We start from the raw sequence: 15,485 nt of genomic DNA, 5'->3' as shown, positions 1-15,485 counted from the left end.
ATGGGTAAAGATTGATCCGGAAGAGATGTCCCAGAGGATCCTCGGAAAAACTCACCACTGGTTAGCTAAATGCATGACCCTGGAGACATCACCAGAAACAATTGTCACCTCCTTCCAAAACATTCAGGAAGTAATAAAGGATGAGCTATTTGTCAACTCAAAAAACAAGCCCAGACTTCCCATTTCGAGATGGCTTGACACTGCTTGCCGGAAGGCACTTACATCCCTCAAAGAAGCTCTATGCAAGCGACCGAGAGACCCTCAAAATATCTCGCAGTTGAGGAAAACCTATAACTCGACCCGGAAAAATCGTAAAAAGCAGATCAAGCAAGAACTTTGGCAGCGTCTACATGACAGTGCCTACAGGAAAGATAGCACTGCATTTTGGCAGACAGTAAGGTCACCCTTCTTGGCTAATAGCAGTGACCCTGACCATCTTGACGTGGCAATAACTGAGGAGGATTGGGTCTCCCATTTCACAAAAATCTTTGGAACACCAATAGATGCTGCACCAAATAACCAGTTACAAGATCCTGAACCGGTGAAGAACAATATTTATCCGATTGATCTACGGTTCACTCTCACCAAAATCATAAAGGCAATCAAGGCCTCAAAAGCTGGCAAGGCCCCTGGCCCCAATGGGGTCCCAATGGATCTGTTCTTGCATGATGTTGACTACTGGTCAAAAATAATCACACGGGTCATGTCAGCAGTAGTATCCTCTGGTCTCTTTCATTCATGGTCAACCTCAACACTACTACCCATTTTCAAAAAAGGTGACCGCAATGACCCTGCTTGCTATAGACCGATCTCCCTTCTGGACTCCACGGGCAAGATTGCAGGTCGATTACTCCTGGACCGATTACAATATTGGGCCCGGGAGAATAACATCATAACTGACCTGCAATATGGTTTCCAGAAGGGGCTCGGGACCGTGGAACAGGCACTCAACCTTGTCCTCCTGGTAGGAAAATATGCTCGCGCAAAAGGAGGCAACATCTTCCTTGTCTACGTAGATCTAAGCGCGGCTTTTGACTGTGTCCAGCATGCAAAGCTTTGGCAAATACTAGCTGCCCTGGGAGTGGACCCCCCGATATTAACCTTTCTAAGGGAACTTTATAGTAACGCAGAAGGTCGAGTACGATTTGGCACCAGTGGTGAATTGTCAGGATCCTTCCGAATAACGAAAGGAGTCAGGCAGGGTTGTGTACTGGCTCCCTTCCTGTTCAACCTCTACACAAACGGGCTCGAACAGGCGATGCTGGAAGGGAGCCAGGACCTGCCTCAGATAAATCACCGCCCAATTCCTACCCTCCTGTATGCCGATGACTCTGTAATCTTAGCACGGACCCTAAACCAACTTCAACGGCAGCTCAATAAATACGTATCATTTATGGACTCACTCGGCCTTAAAGTTAACATCAAAAAAACGTTCACAATGAATACTGGCCCCAGAACAAAAGCCTCCAAGCCCATATTGATTGACAATAACAGTCTCGAAAGAACTCCGGTGTATCCATATCTGGGCATTCTGGTGGACGACGAAATGAACTGGCATAAGGCAGTGGAAGCCAGAAACCTACATTTCCGTCGTGCAACCTCTGCACTAATTTCTTTTTCAAGGAAATTAGGCAAACCAGCCCCTCCTGAACTGTTAGCTATATATTACGCAAAATGTCACAGTGTGGCTACCTACGGAGCTGGAATCTGGGGATATGGACGTATTGACCAGCTTCAGGTTACCGAAAACGCCTTCATTAAATACATTTTAGCCCTTCCCCGAAGTTCCCCGACATTAGCTGCGCACCGGGAGCTCGGTATGGAATATATCATCGACACCATTCGATGCCAGCCCATCTTATTGTGGCAACGAATATGGTGCAATACCGAAAGTCATCTAACTCGCTCCCTCATTATGGACTGCCTTAGCCTAACAAACTGGCGGAAAATCCCGTGGCTTAACTACGTACATAATTTCTTCAAAGACCTGGACTGCGAGCAATATTTTCACGAACCGCCCTCAGTCGAAGACATTTCAAGGAAACAACTAAAGCAAAGATGTATGGGCCATTTGAGAGAACTCCGAAATCAGGCAGAGATTACTAAAGCGCAAAACGGAAAAATCTGTCTAGTACAGTCAGGAAAAGCTATCCAGTCCTATTTGACATATTTTTTAACGAACCATGAAAAGTTTCTGCTTACCAGACTACGTTTTGACCTTTTTTATCGTTTGGTTGCATTCCCAGAAATGAAGAACTGGTCCCGTAATCTGCCGAGATGTCCCTGTGATGGAGTCGCTTTGCAATCAACGATTCATGTCGTCCTCTTTTGCAAATATTACAAACTAGCAAGGAAAACATGGATTATTCCTATACTCCGATCAAGTGGACTCAGACATTCATATCCAGCACTCTATTATTTACAATCCCCGAAATCCCCTTATGAAGCCAAACGTATAGTAATTTTTCTCAAAACAGTAGTATCAATACGTCGTAATCTTTTCAGTTAAATGAATTTCTTTTTTAATCCGTAAAAACCTTTCCACTGATTTAAAAGTTTTATTGTATAGTGATTTATTCATTCTGTGACCTTATTGCTGTTTCTTTTTGTATTAAATGTACTTTTTATGATTTGCAACTCGTCAAATCGAATAAAAGAAATTGAACTGAACTGACTTAATGAGTTCCTATCTAAAAAAGGATAAAAAACCTCATAACAATCACCTGCAAGGATACAATTATCATCGTAATACTGTGTAATCTGTTGGGCTAAGGAAGTCCAGAAGGAAACTTCACCGGTTGTAGACGCATAAATATTCAAAAGTGAAATTGGAACATTGTCTATTAAAAACTTAACAAAGACCCATCTGCCCATTTGATCCATGCATTGTGTTATTATTTTAACTGAAAGGGACCTATGAAAAAGAATAAGGACTCCATTACGCTTACCATCGCCCGGGGAAAAGAAAACCTCCCCACCCAAACTCTCTTCAATTTTGCAGATTCTTCAGCTGATAAATGTGACTCCTGTATACAAGCAATATCAGTACCAAGTTTAGCCAAGTGCGTTAGGACTCTCTGCCGCTTAATAGGTGATTGTAAACCTCTGACGTTCCATGATACAATTTTTAAAGGCATATCATAAAACTGTCATTAAGTGCTGAAAACTAATTAAGACAAATTTGTGAAATAGAAAGACACCTGTTTAACATCAAACCAACTGTAAGTAATTTGAAACAATTAAAAATGGAAAAGGAAGGAAGAAAAAAGAAGGAGAAAATACCAAAATAGCATATTAGCATGAAAATAGATTAGGGCATAGTAAGGTATTAGGGTAAGAAGGTGATGAGATAAGAAACAGGAAGAAAAAGGGAAGAAAAAAAGAACAAAAAAGAGGAAAGAAAGAGAGGCAATAGTAGACTTACAAAACATCCAAGACATACGAGGGGTGGAAGGGTGGAAGGCCACACAGAACAATGACGTGTCCAGAACTCGGGAGGGAGGACGGAAAGGGAGAATGGCGTCAACGGAATTCAGGACACAAGGTAAGTAACACGCGGGAGAAAACCTGTGGAGAGAAATAAAGAGAGCAATGTATAATAGAACTAATAAGACAATGAATTAACAAAATATACTTCGTAATAAACTACAAGTAAGTTATAAACAGAAAGAAAGACTATAAACAAAGCAGACTCATGAGGTGATCAAAAAGAGGCTATTTAGAGCCCGATGAGGACGCAGTATCTATTGTGTCGACATTGTGGGAGTACCGGAAACTCTTCAGTTTCAAAGGATCGTCATAAGTAGTGGTTTTGTTGTTAAAAGTCACTTTAAAAAGGCAAGGGTGAAAAAGACCATATCGTTCTCCCAATGGACGTAGTTGTGGCCGAAGTGTTAAAAACTCCTTAAGACAGTCCGCAGTTGATTTGACATAATCTTGAGAGAAGTAGATGGAATTTCCTTATCAGGTGATGCGATTCATGGCTCTGGCTGCGGATAAAACTCTCAGCAAATCAGTATATTCAAGGAAGTATAAGATCAGTCCCCTTGGCTTTTTTGTGGAGGTAGAGGACATCACGCTAGACAATGGACCCAAGTGATGAGCTCTCTGGATGTTTAAAATGGTACTTTCTGCTAACTGAAGAAGCTTTGGCAAGAAGGATTTGAAAAATGCAATTGGGTCTGATCCTTCCGTTCCTTCAGGGAGGCCATAAATGCGAAGATTATTTCTCCTATCTCTATTTTCTAAAATTTCGGCTTGTTTGTGTAAAACTGATACTTGCGTGCATAAAGCATCTACTTTAGAAGTGGAAGAGTTAAGGGAAGTAACATTTTGTTCTAATATGGTGACCCGTTCATCCACATTTGACCATTTATCAGAGAGCATCTGAAGTGTTGATTTAGTGTCCTCAATGAAGGGGCGTAAAGCCCTGATTTCTTCTAACAAGATGTCCATAGTGACTGAAGTAGACTGTTTAGGACGAGAAGGAGGATCTTTCTTCAACCTCTTAATTGGCCCTTTGCTAGTGGAAGGAGCCGATGCAGTAGAAGACGTTGACAAACCCTTGGATGGGGTATCTGGTAAATCCTCCTTCGATAAACACTGATATTGTGAGCTAGTATGAACTAGAAATTTGCAAGGCAAAGAAGTAGATTTGTAGAGATCCTTGGTTAACCTCCCCATAGAGGAGAGGGATATCCTAGAAGAGAAAGATTAGTAACAGTAAAAGCACATATTACATCGTCGTAAGTAGTATCTCAAAAGCATAGGAAAACAGTATGAAGAATGCACAGCACACAAACAGAGGAATGAAGTATCATAACCGTGTAGTCACATGTTATCACTAAAGCATACATTTGAGGAAAAGAACCATGGTATATAAACATCAATAATTAAGCAAAAAAGAGGCAAGCATTACATTCAAACCATGTCATGTGCAGTGACCCATAAGAAACATGCCCTATGTAACCGATGCAGCTGCGATTCTCTAATGCTAATTCGCTAAATAGTAAAAGTCACATTTGGAAGCAGCTTGATGACTTAACTTTGAGGAAATGTTCAGATCCATGCTCATTTCAGAATTTAAAGAAACATTTGCGTGGGAAATATAGCCGCAAAATGAGGACAACTGCAGTATGATGCTGTGAAAAATCAATTGAGAAGAAAGTCAGTCAAAGCGCTGAAGACAACTAATCCCTTGAGCCACAAAAAACAAGTTTATATGATGACTGGCATTTGAAAATAATAAGTGACACATTCTGCTGGAGCATTAGACTGATGCGTAGGAGACATGTATGAAGCAGTGCCGCAAATGTGAAGAGTCTCTTTGTTAGGTTACATAATGACGCTAATTAAATTAAGCCACCACAAGCATTCCTTCAGGGGAGACAGCAATGATGAGCGCAGGCAAATGAAAATGCTCAGCAGACCGACATGTCAAGGATGTTAATGCCGCATTGGGATAAAAGCACCCTCGGCAGCAAGAACAAAATGGCGGTCATTGCTTTACGAATCCCACAAGATATGCCGTTCAACAGTAGCAACAATTAAGAATCCAGGAATATATGTGGTGAAGAAACTCACTGCGGAGGCGCAGAGGCGCGGCAAATGTGATAATTAAAGCGCCGCGTTAGAACGGTGCTCTGTCGTCAGTCAGCGCAAAATGGCGGCCATGATATCGGGAGTGCCGCAGCAAAACTCACTTGTGACGAGAACTGTTGTTAAGCACCCAGAAAGTGCCTTAAAAGTGGAACTCTCCGACTTCTCAAAGGTTCCCACAGTACATCCCTCATTTCAGGGACTGCACATGGCAAGGATAGTCACGCCGAATCCGCCTCCGTCTCCGCCGTCCGGGAGAGCTAGTGATCAACCGCCATCTTCTTCGGGCGCAAGCCACGCCCCCCCTGGGATGTGTCTTTAAAACCAACTGGTCTCATTAATCAACAGAGAACCGCTCAGGGTGCATGGAGTTCACTCACCCTGGATGACGAGTACTCCTAGAATGTTTTCACTCTTTAATGTAATTGATCTTTGTAGGCTAGGATTACCATTGTTGCGATGCACGGGTTTCTGTCAAGGTTTGAGTTGGTTCAATTCCTTCTCAACCAGTCACTATCAGTTAGTAAAGAATGAACTACTCTCAGAAAAGCCACCATGTACTGTGCCCCAGGGCTCTGCAATACCCATCCCCTATCAATCTGTATCTAAAGCACTGAACTTTACAGTATACAGTTGGATTTAACCACTCAGGAATTAATTCCTGGAAGCATCTAAATTTAAAACCCCTTCTACACCCGAAGGCCCAACCCTTGCCCCTTTAAGCCCTGAACAAAACTTTCTCTGGGGCCGCCTCTACCTTATGTAGCTCCTTTCAGCAGAAGAAAAGAACCCAATTGTCTGCCATTCAAGCAATAACTAAATATTCACCCTCCATATTTCACTGAATTGCCATAATGCCAACGTATTCTCAATTCTAGTTCATACAAACGCTGTTCGAACTTTTAAACATTAACTATTGTTATCTCTGTATTTTCTTGTATAGTTCACTGAAAATCACATTATCTTGTGGCGCAGATGCACTCTCTAGCTAGCAGGTCCTCGTGTGTGGTTCTCCCGCGACAGTTCTTCTGTCCTGCTTGCCATCAGTCTGCTACCCTCTTCTGCCTGTCTACCTGCTGCCCTCTGTTTGTGCCTATTCTACACGTTTATTGCTCTGTTTTGCCTTTCCTGCTCATTTTTCTGCCCTCTGTTTGGCCTTTTCTGCTAGTTTTTCTGCCCTCTGGTTTTCCCTCTTCTGCTGTCTTGCCTTTCAGGCTTGTTTTTCTGCCTTTTCTGCTTGTTTTCCTGCCCTCTGTGCGTGCCTCCTCTGCTCATCTCTTGCTCTGTTATTCTGCCCTTTATTTCGCCTTTTCTGCTCGTTTCTCTGCCCTCCAATTTGACTTTTTGTGCTTATTTTGCTCTGCCCTCTATTTTGCCCTCTTCTGCTCTGTTTTGCCTTTTCTGCTTGTTTTTCTGCCCTCTGGTTTCCCTTCTTATTTTCTATTTTGCCTTTTCTGCTTGCTTTTTTGCTCTCTGTTTTGCATTTTCTGCTCATTTCCTTCGCTATGTTTTGCCCTCTTCTGCCCTCTTTTGCATTTCTGCTTGTTTTGCCTATTTGTTTGCCCTCTTTATTGCCTTTTCTGCTTGTTTTTCAGCCCTATGTTTTGCATTATGCTGCTTGTTTCTTTCTTCTTCTTGCGATTTCCCTCCTCCCACGGTTTTCCTCCTCCTGCCAACGAATGACCCGCCCTCCCCCAGGACCTGCTTAATGGAGGCCACAGCACAAACCTATTGAGCAAGACCTCATACCAGCTCCTCCTGCAGCCAATCTCCTATTCCGGTCTTCTGCAGTCAGCTACCCTATGCAAACTGTCAACCGGCTTCCCTCTGTCTGGTTGTGCCACCTTTGCTCTTTTCTTGCTCTGGTTTGTCTTTTCTGCTTATTTTTCTTCCCTACGTTTTGCCTTTTTTTGCATGTTTTTCACTCCTCTGTTTTGCTTCTTCTGCTTGTTTCTCCGCCCCTTTGTTTTGTCTTTTATACTCTTTTTTCTCCCCTCTATTTTGCCTTTTCTGCTTGTTTTTCTGGTCCCTGTTTTGCTTTTTTGCTCATTTTTCTGCCTATTTTGCCTTTTCTGCTAATTTTTCTGCCCTCTTTTTTACCGTCCTCTGCTGTTTTGCCTTTTCTGCTCATTGCTTCTGCCACTGTTTTGCCTTTTCTGCCCTCTGTTTTGCCTTTTCTGCTTGTTTTTCAGCCCTCTGTCTTGCTTTTTCTACTCTTTTGTTTTTTCGCCCTTTGCTTTGCCCTTTTATCCGGCCACCGAATGCCCTGGCCTCCGCCCAGGGCCTACTTAATGGTGGCCAAAGCGCAATCCCATTGAGCGGGTCCTTTTGCCTGCTCCCCCTGCGACATTTCTCCGCTCCAGTTTGCCTGCAGTCCGTTAACCTCTGCTACCTGTTTACCTGCTGCCCTCTGTTTGTGCCTCCTCTGCTTCTTTCTTGCTCTGTTTGCTTCTTCTGATCATTTTACTGCCCTTTGTTTTTCTGCCTTCTGTTTTGCCTTTTGTGCTTGTTTTTCCTTCCCTTTGTCTTGTCTTTTCTACTCATTTTTCTGCCCTCTGTTTTGCCTTTTCTGCTAATTTCGTCTACCCTCTGTTTTGCCCTCTTCTGCTGTTTTGCCTTTTCTGCTAATTTTGTCTGCCCTCTGTTTTGCCTTTTTCTGCTCATTTTCTGCCTTCTGTTTGGCCATTTCTACCCTCTGTTTTGCGCTCTAATCCTCTGTTTTGCATTTAATGCTAATTTTTCTGCCCTCTGTTTTGCCTATCCTGCTTGTTTTTCTGCCCTCTGTTTTGCCTTTTGTGCTCTCTCATTTTTCCGCCCTTTGTTTTTCCTTTTTTCTACTTGTTTCTTTCCTTTGTCCACTTTTTCCTCAAAATCTGTCTCAGTGGGAGCTTGCACGACGGAGACCTTGCACTGCAGCACACATAAACCCCTAGCAGTGACAGTGCCGCACTCTACAAATGCTGATTGATTGGTTGGTCTAAAACCACTAAATAGCTCATCACAATACTGAGAAAAGTCCCACCAACTGATCCAGGGAGTTTATGGTCAGATAATGAAATCATAGAAGAAATGTTCTTACAAATTAAAGGACGTGAAACAAACCATACTTCGTATTAGCTACTTGCATGACTGGGTTAAGGGTGGGTGCAGGATTTTCCACTTACCAGCAATGATTAATATTACCAGCTGTACAAAATCATTTGGCATTTTGAAGGAGAGAGACCACGGTGATAAAGTGAGCTACAACTTAATGTTCATACTACCTCATAAAGGAGAAAAGGTTTCAATCAGGGTAAGCCTAGAAAATAACTAAATATTCAAGTATATCCAGGGAGTTTTACTAGGACTTGGGTAGCCCATGGGGCTGACTCAAATGGTTTGGGATTAGATTCAGTTTGGTAGTTGGGCACAGACCGAGATCGACTATTGCACTTACAGAAAAAATTTGGAGCGAGAAAATGCAAACAGTACCAACCTGAAAGCTACACCAGATTAAAGGAGGCAAGTCTTCAGGGACACAAAAGTGAAAGCCCGCTGTGAATATCAGTAATTGGTGGAAAACACTCTGAGTGGGTCCAGGGGAGAAAGTGAGCCTTGCAATAATAATAATAATAATAGGTATTCCTGATTATATCCACATTTGGAATTTGTCACTATCTTTTTAAATGAAAGCGGTCCTGCGTTACTAAATGCAGGCTTTGTCCACAGTGGGCTCCACAAGCTCAGCATGACTTGAGGAGACACTCAGGTAAATAATGTTTGTGGGAGGCAAAGTTCTGATGAGGGGTGAGAGCTTGTCATGACCAGATGAATGCTTTTCATTAGGCTGGTGTTCTTGAATTCAAATTGCCTGCCAAATCCTGGAAGGCAAGTTTATATCACTTTTAATCCCTAGGCCGTAGCTTAAGGGCTTCTCTTACAAATGCATTGAGCCCACCCTCTCACACTAGATTAGTTGGGTGTGGATCCAATGATGAAGCAGGCCAGAGGAGGGATATGTGAGTGAGGACTCAAGAAGCATTTTCCAGAGAAGTGCTGATCACACTGATTTACCAGGCTGTAGATCTCATACTCTGACGAGATATACTACGGGCCACACAACTGTCTTGCGGGATTTAATTTACTTTTTTTCAGCTGGCCGACCTGGGTCCCTGTAGTCGGCACGTGCTCCAACTCTGTCCACCTGAACTTGTGACTTTGTCATGGTCTGGCGTGACCAGATTTCCCCAGCTTTTGCTTTGTGCTTTTTTACACTGTTTTTACAAAAAATTTAAAATTGCATGAATCTCATTCTACTAATTAGATCTTTGTCATTTTGGTCTTGTTTTATTTATTAAAAAGTACTTTATTTTTCCAAACTGGTGAGGGATCTTTTTGTGGTGTGTTTTATAGTGTTACTGATTAAAGAATTGAACAAATACTTTACACATTGCCTCTGTTTTAAACCTGACTACTCTGTGCCAAGCTATCCAATGGTTGAGCATGGGTTAATTTAGGGTTGTTTATGACTTCACTCTGAAAAGAATTGTGGCTGCTGCTTGAGAAGGGATTTATTCCCTCGAACAGTAATTTCTTAAAAGTAATCTTTAATAACACCAAACAAAAGTGGTAACAATGATTTTGATTCCAGAAGTAACAATTAAGTATCTCAATTGCATTGCACAGAACGCTCAGAAACATGAGAAATTTATAATATACTAGCTTACCCGTCGCGCGTTGCTGCGATCTCAGAAGAAAGGAAATTTAAGGAAACTTGTTATGATAACATTCAATTTACATTGTGTCATTTTTATTGAAACTTATTCATTTATTATGGAAAACATTTCAAAGTGCTGTTTTAATTCAGTTTTTTTATTCAAGTGCTTGTGGATACATGATATTTTTTGTTTTTCCGTCTGGTGCGTAGACGAATAAATCAGAAGGTTTTCCGACGCGTTAGCTGGCCACATACAGTTGTCCATGTGAGAAGCACGGATTCTCCCAATCTAGTCCACACTCTTGCAGCGATTGTCCTTGTGCTTTGTTGATGGTCATTGCAAAAGCGAGTCGCACCGGAAACTGTAAAAGTTCAGTACTTGAAAGATTATGAGGGCCCTGGTGTGCCGAGGGGCCGATATTTAACACATTTTTCTTTCTTTTTTTTTTTTACCAGAAACCTTTGCGGGAGTGTATTCAACAACTTCCCAAAGTTTCATGCCGATCGGATGAATGGTTTAGTAATGCATAAAGGACAAACGGACATACTTTGCTTTTTATATATATAGAAGATGTTTCCAAGATGACCACCAACATTGCAAGTCTTTTGAGACTAGCATAACACTGTGGTAAATGTTGTCTGTTTTGACTCTGGTGCACCGCTTTGCACTGCACAAATTATTTTGCAAACTCAAGTTGAGGCTGCACTCATCTAGATATCTCTTTAGTCCCAGCTGAGGCTGGCATGACATATAATACTGTTCTATAACATGAAGCATATTAGGCCCAACAGAGATGATAGAGAATATTAGATTTGCAAACTGTGAATCTTTATTAAAGAATTAGCAGGATTACAAACTGAAATCATCAAATTTGTTGTAGTTCAATAGCCGATAAATGAATGCATTCGTCAATGTAATTCAAAGCAATTCAAAATCATAAATGCAAAGACAGTTATATTGTTCTCTCAAAATAACACAAAGCAAACTCAATTTCCCAAGAAGGGAAAACGCTACTACACTGCAAACCTAGGAGGAAGTCAGGGAAAATTGGACAAGAAGTCAATATAAAGGTCTCAACATAAAAACTTCTGAAAGGCAGGTAAAGTTCCTTTTAGCAGAAAATAGATGACATCTGTTCATAAGCAACAGGAAAATGAATTCTCTCTAAGAGTCGAGCAAAGCTGATTGCACATAAAGGAAAGGCATCTCTGAACTAACTCTGCATTGTATTACTTTAAATAATAATTTTTATACATTTCAATACTCCTACACAAATGCACGTTGGTAAGGCGGACCTATTTTCACAAATAATGGCACAATGAAATATCTCTCAGCGTCCTTCAAAATTCAGTTGCCTACAATATAAGAAGATACATTTCTTCCAATATGTTCTCACGCAGGTGATCTTTATTGTGTGCTGTGAGGATTGCATAAAGATAAACATTCAAATGTGAAATAATAATAAATTATACTTTGTCAAATGTTGTTGGTACAGCATCTCTCCTACTGAATAAAATAAGATGCATGACAAGAGGAAAACATGGCAGACTAACGTTGGCCATTCTAACATGTGACAAACAATTATTTAAGGGTTCAAAGGGAAGTATTTAAAGACCCGGGCACAGTTATAACCCCCAAAAACAAGTACTACAAAACAACAAATAACTGTGGGTCTAATGATACGTTCAGAACATGCTATGTATGTCTGGCTATGTGTCTGCTACTACTGTATAAGTAGAGGACAGACTGGACAATCAACCACTGTGAAAAATGTCCATCAGTTACTCATTTTCGGGCTCCCAGTACATCATTTGGTCTACTCCACAGTAGTATGACCACCACTCTATCCCCATAGATGTATATCGGAGACGTATAGTGGTGGATGAATGTCTGGTAGGTTTTTTTTATAAATATTTGTGAGTAACGGAAAGCAGTGCATAAAAAATAAGTGCGAAGGGAAAAATATAAGTATAAGATTAGATAGTGCATACAAACATTACTTTATTCTAAGGTCATGCACCTCCAATGTTAAAAACAACAATAGTGCAAAAAAGTCAGATGATTCAAACAAATAACTTCTGACTGGGCTATCTGGTCGACATGTTTCTGCGGGTAAAGGTCATAAATTGAACCAACCGCTTCCTCAGGACCCATAAACTTAATTGCTACTGCATAACGTGATAATGTGTGAAAACAACAGGACATTTGTGAACAGAAAAAAGTGTCACCTGTACACTTCCATTTTCCTCCTATGAAAGTCCGGTTGAAATAAAGCCAGCATGTCAACATGTAATGAAATATAAACAATAATAACACCTTCATTAGTAAGGGCTATACAAGCGATATTGCTATCATCATATTAACACTGTATCTGGGTCAATTGACCCTAGTATAAATCACATTGTATCTAGAATCAATGCCTCACCTTAATTTGTAAGGGGAATTGCCTCACCTCACCTGGCAAACAGCTCAGGAAAATGAAGCCCCGCTCTAAAAATGCAGAAAATGTATACAAAGATCAATATTAAAAAACCTGTGTCGGGTCAAGGCAGAGACAAACCAGTGGGATGCTCGGTAGGCAAGCCACTGGGGGTCAATTGTCTTATCATTCCAAAGATTAGTTCCAAACTAATGGGCCACATGGTTAATTACAATAGTGTAAGGCATCAGATGTTGAGAATAGCCAGTAATGACATCTTGCTATTATTCCTAGATGTCTGCCCTTTGCCTGTTGAGCCAGTTTGACAGATAGATAAAGCGCATCCATGTCTAGCTTGTGGGCAATCAGGTCTGCCGTCTGCGGTCAGAAGATAGAAAAATATGCTTTTCTGAACGCGCGCTGTGAATAACAGGACGCGTTCAGGCGCTGAATCTCAGCGCACTTGGTATAAAACCGCTCGTCACAGTCTGAGCCTGAGTGTAACATGCAGACGCGCTCGCATTCAATAAACAGCGTCTAGTCCATACCACTAATGAGTTAAAACATAGCCCCTCCTGCGCCCTCACCTCTCCGTCGGTACTTCAAACAGTCAGCCGAGCTGTTTGGGGAGGTGCCGACGGGGGGGAGCGAACATTGCCTTATTGGTTCTGGGCCGGTGACGAGTGTCACGTGGACGGCACCAAAAACTACCCGAGTAGATGGGAAATGTAGTCATTACGCCTCACGCATGCGTGCTCTGGCGCGCAGCAGAAACTACACACGCACATGGGGAATGTAGTTTATGAACGACAACCACTCATGTTGTGATTATAGAACTACACAAGGATGGTTAATGTAGTTCAGCGCCACCGCGAATAAAAAAGTCAGTGTATTAACATTTTAGCGCGTGTGGAATATATAAATGCTCAAAGGGATACTGAAACTGCCCAAGACCATACCAGAACTGTAAATGTTGCTGGAAGATGTAGTCTCACAGCCTCTGGCGCGCAGCAGTTGACAACCGCACGAACAGCGGGGGAAAGTAGTTTATTGCAGGCCTGCCAAGTGCTATGTAATTATAGAACTACAAACAGTCGGGAAATGTAGTTCAGGGCCACCGCAAAAGCGCGGGGCAGTGTATAAAATACAAGTTCAAATGGTTTAGCAGCGCGTATCAAATACCCAAGCGCTCAAGATAATGCTAATCATAAATGGAAGGAATGTCATCAGTACTTCCTAAATCTCACAGCGAGCACCCTCAGGAGTCAGAGACTGCATGCCACTGTCCCAGTGGGAAGGAGTCGGTGCGCAGATAATGTAGATTATTACTTAAACCTCAGGATTCCAGTAGGAGGCCAGTAAGTCAAATGCCTTCACAGTCAAACCAGTATTCATGTGGTAACAATAGGGGAGCATTGCTACAGTGTCATCCATGGGATGTCTTCATTAAGCCCGCCTTTGTCAGACCACCTGGTATCCTTTGACGTCGAGTCACTCTATACCTCTATCCCTCAGAATGAAACACTTGAGGCGATAGAGATGTTACTGGGTGAACAAACGTGGGACTCAATGACACCCATCTCCCTGATTATGGATCTGGCTACAATAGCCATGAAGGAGAACTTTTTTGAATTCGAGGGCCAGTGCTACTTACAGACGTCCGGGACAAGTATGGGCAGCGTTTTTGCTCCGTCCTTGGCTAATCTCTATATGCACAAGTTCGAACAAGACTGTGTCTTGAACAATGACAACCCTTTTTCAACATCAATATGTTCGTGGAAGAGATATATTGACGACATCTTGGTGATTTGGCGAGGAGATGAGTCCTCACTCCAAGCGTTCCACAGGTGGTTGAATGACCAGAACAGATATCTACGCTTCACACTGGAAAGCAGCCAACAATCATTGGCGTTTTTAGACCTTTTGATCACTGCAACACCACAGGGTTTGAAATCGGAATTATATAGAAAGCCGATGGCTCGCAATTCCTTACTGCAATATACCAGCTGTCATCCTAAATCGCTACGCGATAATCTACCTTACGGACAGTTTCTGCGAGTACAGCGGAATTGTACAACTAAAGAGGATTCCATAAAACATTCAGCTGACTTGGCGCTGAAGCTGACTGCACGTAGTTACCCTAAGAGACTGATCAAACGCTCGATGAAGAGAGCGGCTAATAATAACAGGGAAGCTCTACTGGAACCACCGGTTCCCAAGGTCAAGAACGAAAGGATGACTTTCGTAAATACTTTCAGTACAAGATCTAATGCAATCCAACGGATAGTACAAAAGCACTGGAGGATCTTGAACACTGGTAAAGACTCGTTACCTCAACCACTATTTGCTTTTAAAAGAGCAGCTAGTTTGAGGGATAAGCTGGTACACACCAGACCTCCACCTAAAGAAATCCACCAAGTTGGGACAATTTGGGATCTGCCGCCTGTGACAGGACATCACCCGTGTGGCAACTGTGCTGCGTGCCCACAGACAAGACACTCCTCCACGATCGACATAGGAACGAACCGTGAGTGGGAACAAAAGCGGTTCACAAACTGCAATAGCAGCAATCTCATCTACCTTATCACTTGTCCATGCTCACTGAGATATGTCGGCATGACCACTCGGAAGATCAGAACAAGGATCTCTGAACATAAGAGTACGATAAGATGTAAAAAACAATCGACCAGACTGACAAATCATTTCATCCAAGTGGGGCACAAGCCCACGGACTTTGAATGGACCGTTCTGGAACAACCCAATATTCCCAT

At 42.1% G+C, this 15,485-nt stretch overlaps 1 protein-coding gene across 1 annotated transcript in view; it reads left to right on the top strand.

Annotated features, from left to right (window-relative positions):
* LOC144772452 (uncharacterized) overlaps window positions 1-11,862 on the top strand; it is a 275,339-nt gene extending 263,477 nt beyond the window's left edge. Inside the window, exon 12 of the mRNA XM_078656784.1 lies at window positions 10,751-11,862. The gene's annotated coding sequence lies outside the window, so the exon portion shown is untranslated. The remainder of the gene's footprint in view (window positions 1-10,750) is intronic.
* The last annotated feature ends 3,623 nt before the right edge of the window (window positions 11,863-15,485 follow it).

The sequence above is a fragment of the Lissotriton helveticus genome, chromosome 8, assembly GCF_964261635.1.
Source record: "Lissotriton helveticus chromosome 8, aLisHel1.1, whole genome shotgun sequence".
Classification (NCBI taxonomy): Eukaryota; Metazoa; Chordata; class Amphibia; order Caudata; family Salamandridae; genus Lissotriton; species Lissotriton helveticus.
Note: the sequence above shows the minus strand (reverse complement) of the source record. Positions and strands in the feature narration are given on the sequence as shown.